General features: G+C 46.8%; 1 protein-coding gene across 1 annotated transcript in view; it reads left to right on the top strand.

The window, feature by feature from the left end:
• Positions 1-12,599, top strand: part of RAB13 (RAB13, member RAS oncogene family) — a 164,855-nt gene that overhangs the window by 110,774 nt on the left and 41,482 nt on the right. The gene's annotated exons all lie outside the window — the stretch shown is intronic.

The following is a 12,599-nucleotide window of genomic DNA, read 5'->3' as shown; positions in this document are numbered from 1 at the left end:
TGTCTGGACCTGTGTCAAATGGACCCAAATAAAGTTTCATGTCCTGGGTACGGAAATCTGACAGCAAGAATGCAGGTTAATGGACTTCAGTCGCAGTAGCTTCCACTGCAAAGGACTAGACTTAGCAACCCCTGCTGCCCCTGCTGTTTACATTGGCAATAGAGCCTTTAGTGGAATGGCTTATAAGGGACCTGGTGATGAAATGCTTTGGGTGGTCTAGGGATGTAGAGGACTAGATCTCTTTATGTATATGACTTCTTGATCTTCTTACGGGGAGCTGAGAAGGACAAGGCCCTTGGAAGATTTTGGCAGACGTAGCGGCCTCAAAAGTATTTGGGGGGGGGGGGGGGGAATAGCCATTCTTTTCCAAACCAAAGGCCAAAAACACTATTTCGAGGCAGCCTGCCACTTTACTTACCTCCCTCATGCCAGGATACTCTTTTCACCCCCTTATCTTCTCAACACGAAAACATTCCTCCCATTTAAACACTATACATGTTATATCTATACACTGACGCTTCAAAAAACGAATTCTACACATCAAACAATGACATAAAGAACATGTAACACATTGTTTCACATATGGTGCGACTGCTGCAGTCAGCCACTCCTTCTCAGTACCTTTGTGGTACTGTCCTGGTGGTCTAGCTTTTTACACCTTATTGAATTGGGTCGGTTCCCCATAATCTATTCTTCTGGGTGGCCCTGTCTCCCCACAACCGGCGCCCAGCACACACCAAGCAGTTCTCGTCTGGGCAACCTGCGATCATCCCAGCGCCATCTTTTTCTTCAGGTGCCCACGGCCCTGCCTCATGATCCCGCCCCCGCTGCAGTGCGTAAGAGTGATGAAGGGGGTGGCTCACGTCTTACTTGGCACTCCGGCCTGTGTGCCCTAGCCTGCATCTTCACCCGGGCTGCCAAGCCTTGAAACCTGACAGCAGCGCCGGGCTTTGCTTCACCCGGCAGGCTTAATGTTCAGGGCCTACCTCACCTGTCCATGGGAGGGCCATCAGCAGGCATGGCCGGGCCGCCCAGTTCGGGCTGCCCCACGCATGTGGCCTAGACTGGGTGGCTATTTATCCCAGATTGCCTGGAACCTTCAGGGCTGAGCCTGTCCAGCCCTGCCCACGGGCAGACTGATCATTGCCCACGGCAAGCAAGCTGGGTCACCCCTCCACACAACCCAGCTGGCAGTTCTTTCGGCACCACCAAACTCCACCCAGAGATGGCTCTCTTTTCAACAACCTCTTTCTCTTTTTCGTTCCAACCCTTTAAACTTTTCCTTTTTCGTCTTCTCCCCCTTCTCGGCCCACTTCTGTCCTCTGTTTTGTGTGGTCTTTTTTTTCCCCCTCAAAATTCCACCCAGCCACCATGGTGGGTTGGATGGATCAGACCGGGTTGGTATATACACTACAAACACTAAAGTATTATATTTACACACCCTGGTGTCTGCGTCTTTATTTCTAGGTTTCCCTTGTGGGACAAGCATGTAGCCCTCCCTAGCCAGGCCCTATTGGGCCTTGGGCTACAATAGGGTGCACTGTTCAAGAGAATTTCTACATACAATCGTCAGAGCGCCCAGTCTACAGTGTCCCTGATGCAAACAGAAGAAAGGCTCTTACTTTTCCCCAGTTGTGGGACTGTCTCAAGATACGAAGATATTGGCAGTAAAGGGTATAATACTGGGGAAGCCTTTGGACACAGTTCCCAGGTTGGCTTCATTGTAAGTCTGGGGGAATCCAGATTTGAGAAATGCTTTGTCTCGATGGCATTGGTGGTTGCTCAGAGAGATTGAAGTGAAATGGGGCAGAGTGGCTATGAGGGAGACCCACACACTGTCCACTTAGAAGGGCTGGATAGTTTAGTTTATTCATTCATTTGTATTGCGCACCAGACCCAAGGGTATGAGGGCGCATGAGCAGCATGGTTATTCGAAGCTTGGTTACAGGTTGCTTATACGTTACATTACAGTATTGCAGTGTGACAATGAGGGACAATGTGTACAATTTAACAGGAAGGATATAATGCAGTGCAAATATTTTATAAATTTACAGATAAACATACATTGCAGGATTGCGGCAGTGTGGTGTTAGTGGTTCTTGTTCTTTATCCAGTGGATATAGTTGCGTCTAAAGTGTGTAAGATTGGGGTGTCCTGAGGGATGGTGGTAGGGTGTTCCAGTGTTGGGGTGCTTTCACCTGGAAGCTTTTGCCGCCCATTTTGGTACGTTTGAACCTGGGAACTATGAGCAGGTTTGCGTTGGAGGTTCTTTTGGGGGTGTATTTGCATATTCTGTCTGCCAGGTAGCGTGGGGCAGCGTTGTTCAGGCATTTGTGGGTTAGCAATGCTACTTTAAGCAGGATTTTGTCTGATGTGTTGAGCCAGTTATGGGATTTCCTGATGTTGGAGATGTGTTCTCTCCTGGGAATGCTAATCGCTGCTCTGAGAGCGTTGTTTTGTAGCATCTGAATTTTGTTGGTAATTTGCTTTCTGGCTCCTACGTAGAGGGCATTACAGTAGTCCAGTTTCGATAATACCAGGGCTCTGGCTAGTGTAATGCAGCTCTGGGTGGATAAGAAAGGTTTGGCTGCTCTTATAAGCTTACATGTGTAGGCCGTGGAGGATGCCATAGAGCTAACCTGTTTGTGGAAGGTTAGGGAGGAGTCGAGATATATTCCTAATGTTTTCACTTCTTTGGATACCTTTATTGGGTTCCCGCCTATGATGAAGTTGGTGTAGTTGTGGTCAAGTTTGGTTAGGTTTGAGGTGGAACCAAGGATGATGAGTTCAGTTTTGTCATCATTCAGGCATAGACTGTGCGAAGCCATCCATGCCTGAATGATGAGGTACACCTTGTTCACCAAGGTCCAATCCTGGTTGTAATCTCCCGCCAACGGGATGAGGATCTGTGTATCATCGGCGTAGTTGGTGTAGGTGATACCCAGGCCATCTAGATCATCAAACAGGGGCTTCGTGAACACGTTATACAGAGTAGGGGAGACGCAGGAGCCCTGTGGGACTTTGCATGTGATGGGGATGGGGTCGGCAGCGGCAGAGGTGGAAAAGACACGCATGGATCTGTTGCTGAGGAATGACTCAATCCAGCCGATGGCTTCTTGGGAGAAGTGGGCAGCTGAGTCTAAATGATTGCAGAGGATTTTATGGTCAACTAGATCAAACGCCGCGGAGAGGTCTAGCAAGAGTAGTAGTGCCGTTTTCCCGTTGTCTCTAAGGGTGTCTATTTGGGCTTTCAGATCAATTAGGGCCGTTTCAGTCCCATGTTGGGGTCTGAAGCCTGATTGTCGCATGCCTAGGAGGTGGTTTATTTCAAGATATTTTTGGATTTGTTGGTATGCTGTCTTATCTAGTATCTTGAGCAGGAATGGGACGGTGGTAATGGGTCTGTAATTGGTCGGGATGGATGGGTCAAGGGAAGGTTTTTTGAGGAGGGGGGGGGACCCAAGACTCTTTGAGGTTAGTGGGGACTGTTCCTGAGGAGAATGAGGCGTTGATGAGTCTGGTGATGAATGGCGAGAGGTCTCTTGCTGCATCTTTAATGATTTGTGGGGGGCAGAGGTCGCCCTTACAGTTGGATGGTTTAAGGCTGAGAATTATTTATTCAACTTCGAGAATAGAGACTTTGGAGAAGCTGAAGCGAGCAGTGTTGGGTGTAGGGTATGTGGGTGAAGGGCTGGGGGGGTGTTAATGTGGTTGGTGGGTTTGGTGAGGGAGTCTTTCCTGTTTTTAATTTTGATTTGAAGGCCTGTGACTTTGTTGTTTAGTGCATTTTGGACGGATAGATGTATTTATTTGACATAAAGGGCTTATAGGTCAAGGCATCAGCCTTCTGAAACCTAGCAAGATATGGAATGCCTGAGAAGAAAAGGGATGAGGTCGAGCACACCCGGCACCCATGCATATGTTAAGATGCTTGGTACATCATGGACCGGTCGAATGTGGCTGGAAAAAAAAGGAGGGGTGGGGGAAGTGTTAGAATTGGTTGTAGATCAGGCTAGGTTCTTTTACCCATGCTTATCACACACACAGCGCAGCAAGTATGATTGCCTGTAACATTGATTCTGGAGGGTAGCTCAGGGGCAACGTGCTCGCCTTGGAAGCAAGGCGTCAGAGCAACACAGGTTCGATCCCTGAGTCCGTGCTTAGAAACCTCTGGGTATTAGGCACGTTATAAATAACCTATCATATATATATCATATAATATTGGAGATTGTCAGTACATGTTTGACAAAAGCAATATGTTTTGTAAGAAACAAAAACAAATGTGTTTATGATTTCCTAGTTAGGGGACTTTTACATAGTCTTGTCAATCTATGGGGGGCTCTCTTAGTGTGCTTTCATTGCCAAACCCTGCCTAGTCAGCCTAAGGGATGGTTGAGTCTAAGCTAAATCCACCTGGACGTTCCGTGGTGATCAAAATATGGTATTACTCTGGCAATACACAAACCTTTTGCCAGTCTAAAGTTAATATAACAATAACTATTTTTAGTGTTTAAAACGCACATAACAAACTCGCCCTAGTAAGTAACCAACAGTTTAAGGAAAAGTCTGTTTAATGCAGAGGAAGAAACCCTGTAATCTTCTGGAAGCGTCAATATGGGAGGTACACCTTCCGTTCTGGAAAAAGTTCCACCCCTGGGTGCCTGGATTAGAACCAGGAAGGACCCATACCCTTCTGAAATCTACTCAAGAACATGAAATATGGAGGCAGAAGAGGGGAGAAAAAACGCACCCCTGTAAAAAATCTCAAATTATGAGTAATTATATAAAGCCTATTTTTAAATCGACACTTGCCAATTTAGCAAATTAAATAAGCATTACATTCTCTATATTTAATATTTAAAAGCAAACTGTTGAACATGCCAAGTACAAATGAGTGAATTAAAGGGCCTCTGAAGAGATCTGTGTACGAAATGCAGGACACAGTTTCAGATGCCAACTTGGTAGATAAAGCACCAACCGACAAATCAGTTTATTTTTCCAAATGCAGTATGTAAACTGTCCCCTTTCTTTGTGTCTTCTTTCCTCATGCTGCACATTGCCAGTACCCTGTAGAAGGAGCAGGTGAGCCATTTTGAAGAGAAAATCGAGAGTTCTGTTTCCCCAAGAAATAATTTGTGACTTTTGTAGCATGTCGACCTTGAAAATCCTGAGACGGAGGAGAAGTGCTTGAGTGGTTTACTGATCATGTGTGGGGTGGGTGTATGTGGGGTGCATTTGCGCTGTGCAGAGGTGTAGCTGCATACTTTTATAGCCTACTGGGGGCAAATTCCAATGTCCAGCTGGTCCCATTCCTCCCCAGTTGCAACAGCGAGCACCCCTTTTTGTTTTCCTTTCTCCTAGAGGGTGTTCTGCCTGTAGTGCAATGTGATGAGTCCATTTTAAGTGGGCCAGCAGAAATATTTTAATTTGCAGTAGTTTAATAAATGCTCTTTTTGTGGCCCAACTTCATTTGGATTTTTTTGGTATGGCTGTTAAAAGCACATGCGACACAAAGCCGCTCAGTCCGACACTGCACCCAGTCCGGACATTGGGCTAAATCCTTTTACTCCAGGGCTACACGCCTTCACAAACACTTACAAAAATATTTCTGGAGCTTGTGGATGTGCTTAGATCATATGCTCTGCATAGTCCGAAATCTAGTGGAAGTCGCAGAGTATTACAAGATTTGTTTTCGAAACTCCAAAAAGGACATTGACAGGGCGCGATTAGTAATACTATCACTACTGTGACGTGTACTGTAACCATTGTCCTTCACGGGTCGAGGTCCCTCAGATTGTTTTTTTCCGCCATTGAAGTCAGTCGCAAATGTGGAGTTCTCTTCCAGGCTGATGCCTTTGATTTATTTACTTAAGTTATACTTGTAGTATTCCTTTTTTCACCTTGCCGCACGGCTCCTCATCCACTCGACTGCTCCTGACCAACACCCACAGCTTCGACGACTGATCGATCTATGCCCAGACACGGCCTTACAGGCCTCGGCCCATTACAGTAGGGGGAGGTTCTCTATACTGTTTATCCCCTTATCCCATTTCTTCTTTTCTCACCCAACTGTCCTTTTAAATCACAGTGGACAAAACCCCATTTAAATTTTGGCCCTCCTGCCACCATAAATTCCTGTGGAAAGACACGCACCGGTGTGCAATAACTGTCTCCCGGGCCACGGCACACACAAACGCAAGCACGCTAAGGACATATCCCATGGCCAACTCTCAACGACGTTGAGGCCCATGCAGTGACTGGTGATAAAGCCTCCGGTTCCTCACTGTCCTCTGGGCTATCACGCACGCTTTCGCCTACCGACAATTCCCTAAAACCGAAAGCGAAGGTCTGTTCAGACACCACATAAAAAAAGCCCTCCTTTTGTGCGCTAAAGAACAGGTGTCGAAAGACATCTCGGTGTCTCCTAAAATATTTTTTTTTTTAAAAAAGCAATGAAAATACAAGCCTTAATTAAAAAAAACACATTAGTGCTTCACTGCTAAAGGCAAGGTTGTCGACACAATTTCGACACCTCTCACCGCCAAAGTCACCCAGACGGATGTTTCTACTCCCTTAGACACCCTCTGTGCGGCTATGCGCCATAAAGATACCATTCCATCAAAGCCCACCCCTGCTAAAGATGCCACTCCCTCCCAGGGCCCTGTCATCCCAGGCTTCCCACCAGAATGCCATTTTACACCAGAACAATTGAATATAATTTTAGGGAGAATGCCCTGTTTCGTGAACTTTATGGACAAACACCCTGACGAACTAACGGCACTTAGGCATGCCTCCCAGCCAGGGGCATCAACAGAGCCACCCCCTGCCCAAAAGTTTGACCTTGAGCCACAGCCGAGCACCTCTGCTCTAGGCATTCTGGCCTCGGCTTCACAAGGCACTACTCATTACCAAGACTTGTATTATGATGACCCAGCAGGGTCTCGGCAGGGGGGGGGGGGGCCCTCTATACCCAGGATCAAGACCAGTACTACGATGATGACATTTACATAGTCGCCAGATTTCAGGACCAGCTGGTTGCAGACTCGCCAGTTGACCACCAACTCCAGTACGAGTTACTGAAGGCAGCGCAACATTTCAACATTGACATTCAGGAAACACAAGTCAATAAGGACTTTGTGGAAGATAACCTGGGGGACAAGAAGGCAACCACGCAATTCAAACCTCTCTTGCAGTCAGTCTAGAGACTTATTCAACTGTCTGTAACACCTAATCTGACAAGGGCAGTCAACCCAAGGATCGAAAAGCTGTTCAGGCCCGCACCCACTGACCCCCTGTACCTTGGGGGCCGGCTCAGACAAGATTCCCTGGTAGTTACCATCACCAGAAAAAGGGCAGGCACTCCCCTGGCATTGGCAGAAGCCCCGACAGCCAAGGTGAGTAAAAATATGTATACGTTTGGGAGAAAAGTTGCTTCCTCTGCAGCGTACCAGACAAGAATTGCTAACCATACAACACTGTTGGCTAGTTACGGCTGCCACAAATGGGATGAGCTGGAACAACTAGAAACTGTCCCAGAACCACCAAGGGCCCAACTGCTTAAGACTGTATCAGAAGGCAAACTGATCACAAGCTGCATCCTGAAAAACAACCTCAATGCGGCCGATAACACAGGACACATCATAGCAGAAGGGACATGCAGAAGGGACATGAATTAAGTGGAATGCCTGGCCTAGGCAGTCATGGTTTAAGCTAGAGACCCAAGAAACTCTCCTCAACATGCCATTAGAGCCAAACGTACTATTTGGTAAGGCTGTAGAGGACGCCCTAAAAAGTGCCAAGGACGAGTACGACACTCCCTTGGCCAGCTAACTAACGGACCTTATTCCCAACAGGTTTCCCCAAACTCAGAGATTTCGGGGCCAGAGTGGACTGCATTCCTCGGGCTAGTCCCAGAGAGGACAGTCCTCGTTCTGGAACTAGCCTCGAGGCCAAGGTTCTGCAACCAGCTTTCAAAGATGGATTAAAAGAGGCAGAGGCAGAACCTCACCTGGGAGAGGCTCATCCCCTCCCAAACAATGACACGCCCCTCCAATGCTACTTGAGTAAGCGGCCGAATCACTCAATTTACCCATGCATGGGAGGAGATAACATCAGACAAGTGGGTGTTGTCCACCGTGGCAGGCGGGTACTGCATCGAGTTGCTTCAGAAACCACCATAATGCCCACCAAGACCAAAGAAACTAACCGCAGAAGTGCACCCGCAAACAAATGTCAAACCTCAAAAGTTTTGCATGATCATGCTTCAGGAGGTGATTCCACTCCTGAAGCAGGTGGATCCGGATGGCTACATTGGACATGAAAGATGCATACTTTCATATTTTAATGCACTCGGCGACAGAAAATACCTGCTTTTCAGTTCAAAGTACTCCCATTCGGCATCGCCTCAGCACCAAGAGTGTTCACCAAGGTGCTCACAGAAGTGTTGCACACCTGTAAAGAAAGGGTTCCATGTGTTGATATCCAGCAAAAAATATTGCGATACAAAAATATTGCAGTATTTTTGTGGCAATATTGACCCATGGACCCTGCGGGGGCCATCCCTGCATTAATTTAAAATGTGCAGGGAACACCCCCACAACCCCTGCTCCACAAATTATCCCCCCCAAAAATATCACCTATGGCGAGACAAACGGCCATATGTACGGCGATTATTTTTGGTGGGGATATTTTGTAGGGATACCGCAGAAAGTCCATCCCAGTATACCCTTATCTGGATGACTGGGTAATCCCTGGGGAATATCCTCAAAGTTGTAAATTAAATTCGCAAAAGACAATAAGCCTATGCTTAAATCTGGGTTTCTCGATCAACAAGAAAAAATCAAGTCTAGTCCCCAGCCAAATAAAAAAATGTCTTGCGGCTATCCTATAAACAAAGGAGGAGCTGGCATTCCCCTCAAACAAGAGAGTACAAAATATGCTGTTGCAGGTACCTCAATACAAAGTCGGTCACCAGATAACGGTGCGCAAAGCAATGCACTTGCTAGGGATGATGGCCTCTTGCATTTACTTGGTTCCTCATGCGCACCTGCGCATGCGTCCAATGCAGGAATTGTTAGCGAACAGTGGTCTCAGGCAAGCGGACAGTGGGACGATCTAGTGGTTGTTTTCCACTAACCCTGGTTTAGACTCTTCGCTGGTGGTCTAAGGAAAACCTGTTAAAAGGAAGAATTTTCAGGCGCCACCAGCCAAAGCGATCCTAACTACAGATGCCTCACTCGTCGGTTGGGGACCGCACTTCCTCCACCACACAGCCCACAGACAGTGGACACAAGCTTCTGCCCAGACAAATCAACTTTCTGGAGCTCTTAGCAGTCCTCAAAGCTCTTGAGGCCTTTCAGCAACATCTACAGGGCCAGACGGTGCAGGTCCTCAGACAGCACCACAGCCATGTTCTATCTGAAGAAACGGGGAAGCACACACTCTCTCCAAGGTATCCCAAAAAATATGGAAGTGGGCACACAAGCAGATCATGTTCCTAATATCTCAACACGTTCCAGGGGAACTCCATTCTCTGGCAGACACCCACTGCCAGAAGAACATGAGTGGCAACTGAACAGAGATATCCTAAACAGAATATTCTCCCTTTAGGGTCACCCCCCACTAGACTTCGCCATAAAGCAAAATGCACAACGGCCAGACTTCGCGTCCAGGTTTCCCCAGCCAGGGTCCAAGGGGAATGCCCTGTGGATGAACTGGTCAGGGAAATTTGCTAAGGGCCCCCCCCCTTCCCTGACACCACCCCTGAGCAGGATAGTCACAAGATGCATATCAGGAACAAGTAACCCTGATCCTGTTTGCTCCTATGTGGGCGAGACAGGTTTGGTTTCCACATCTGCTCAAACTGGCGATGTGCGACTCCTGTGCCCATACATCATGTTGACACAACAAAAGGGGGCATCCCACCACTCACGCCCAGAATCAATGAACTTGGTAGCTTGGCTCCTTAAGTCAAAGTTTGGCCACTTACACCTTCCACAAAGGTGTATGGCTATCCTTAAAGAGGCACGAAAACCCAACACCAGGCACTGATATTTTAATAAGTGGAAAGGATTTGTGATATGGTGCACATCACAATTGTTAAACCCATTAGAATGTTCTCCAGCTAATATTCTACACTACATGCTTTACTTACTAGACTCCGGCCTAGTATTTAATTCCTGAAAAGGTGCACCTGGCGGCCCTATCAGCTTGCACCACTTCACAGAACAAGGTGTCCTGGTGGAAAGCCCCTGTCATTAAGGCATTCATGGAAGGGGTAGAGGCTGTACGCCACCGCCTCCCAATTTCCAACCCTCCCCCGGGTTAGGATCTCAATGTTGTGCTCTCCAAGCTCATGGGGCCACCCTTTGAACCTGTTCAGCCAGCCTAAAGCATCTTACCTATAAAACTGCATTCCTGGTAGCTATCACCTCCGTAAAACGAGTTGGTGAGCTACAGGCTTTGTCCATACAAGACCCCTTTTTCATTATACACAAGGACAAGGTGTCCTCTGAAAAATACCCTAGGTTTTGATCCTAAGTTCATTTGAAAGTTCCATGTAAACCATTCCATATAACCCCCCCCCCCCTTATTTCAGAATCCATCAAACTCGGCAGAAAAAAGCCTCCATACACTGGATGTACGGAGGGCAATCTTGTACTATGTGAACAAAACAAAACCGCTAAGGAAAACAGGCCAACTCTTTGTTTCCATAGCGCCTTGTAGAGAAGGCTATCGTATATCAAAAAGCACCATCTCCAGATGGATAGTCTGCATACATCTCTCCTATTCCCTATCCAGAAAGGCTCTACATTTTACTCCAAGGGCACAGTGTACCAGAGGTACAGGGGCTACTTTAGCTTTCATTGCAAATGTCCCTCTGGACGCCATCTACAAAGCTGCTACATGGAGTTCCATCCATACGTTCACGCAGCTATACTGCATTGACACACATTCTAAAGCAGATTCACAGGTGGGACAAGCGGTTCCAAAACCTCTCTTGGCCACTGTAACTTCTAACTTCCCATCTCCTTCTCCAGATACTGCTCGCTGATCTATTCAGAGCATGTGATATAAGCAGATCCACAAGTTCCAGAAGGGATACATTACTCACTGTAATCGTATTTCTAGTGCTTGTATATGCTTAGATTAACATGCGCGTGGATGTTTTCTGGGTTATCTCGGTTTCTCCTTTACAACATCTGTACTCGCGCTATATTTCATGCAACCTCATGTCAGAAACAATCTGAGGGACCTCGACGCGTGAAGGACCATGGGTAAAGTACACGTCACACTAGGGATAGTATTACTAATTGCGCCCTTTCAACATCAGTTTACAAGTTTCGAAAACAAATCTTGTAATACTCTGACTTCATTAGATTTCGGATTATGCAGAGCATGTGAATCCAAGCAGATACAAGCATCAGAAATACGATTACAGTGAGTAATGTATCACATATACACACTGCAATTGACAGGTCGGCAACAAATATCTGCAAATCCCCGACCCAAATAGATCAGAAAACCAACAATCAAATGCACTGAATGGCATAGCTTGAATTCCCTGAAATTGAATTTGATACAATGGGGATGAACAAAAACCTTGATCTCTGATCGCCAGCATGCATTTTCGGAAGAACCGCCCCTTACACTAGAAAATTGTGCGACCCTCAAGCGACTGAACCATTGCAAGATCACAAAGTACCTGCCAGCCTTGACTCTCAATGGCGTGAGTGCAACACTTCTTGAAACCTCTACTCTCGGGAGTTTCTCTCTGCTTTTGCTTGATGAACGCCAGACATTTACAAACAAGAAAGGAATACCCTGTTCCCAGCCTTTTCTGGAAAGCGAATTGAAGAGGATGTGTTAGTTTTCAATTTCCTTTTTCCTTGTTGGCCACATCCCCAGATGTGTGCTGGCCTTTGTTCATCGCGGCCTCTGTTCATGGCTAAGTAAGACCCACAAAAAAATTTGAATTTGTTGGGGATATTCTCTCCCAGAACAAAATGATGCAAAGACATTTTAGTCCCTTCACATGTTTTTGAAACATCAGTCTGATTTTCATGCCCCCTTCCTATTTTCTAAAACGTTCCATGCTGTCATGTGGGACTATTGCGTTTCCACCTTCCTTAGAAAAATACAGAGCGATTTCTTCATAGAGGGGTTGCAGGGCACCATTTTCTGAGCACTACAAATTATGGTGGATAGAGGCTATTGAGACGTAGGAAAATGTTGTTTTGCCTAGGATCACACACCTGGCAAACTGGTTGTGAAACTGAGCTAACAGTGTTTCACAAGCGGTAACCACTGGAATTTCCTCTTCTCACTGCCTCCTTCCTGGTCCCCGCTACCCCCCCCCCATTTCCACTCAATGCTCTATTATTCAGAACACCCAAGACAAAGGTATACCATCCTCACTTATTTCTCTGACACCAAATCATATACCACTTTCTTACTTTCAACCCTGAACTTTCCACTCGCATCTCCAACTCCCCTATTCGCTACTGGTTGTCGCTCCATTGCCTGATGCACATCTCATCCAAAACCGAAGTGGTCCTTGTGTCTACCCTGATCATCCCCCTACCCCTTCCGCCCCAACT

This window comes from Ambystoma mexicanum, chromosome 1p (assembly GCF_040938575.1).
Source record: "Ambystoma mexicanum isolate Mex_15411 chromosome 1p, UKY_AmexF1_1, whole genome shotgun sequence".
NCBI classification, from domain to species: domain Eukaryota; kingdom Metazoa; phylum Chordata; class Amphibia; order Caudata; family Ambystomatidae; genus Ambystoma; species Ambystoma mexicanum.
This window is presented reverse-complemented; position numbering and strand designations above follow the sequence as displayed.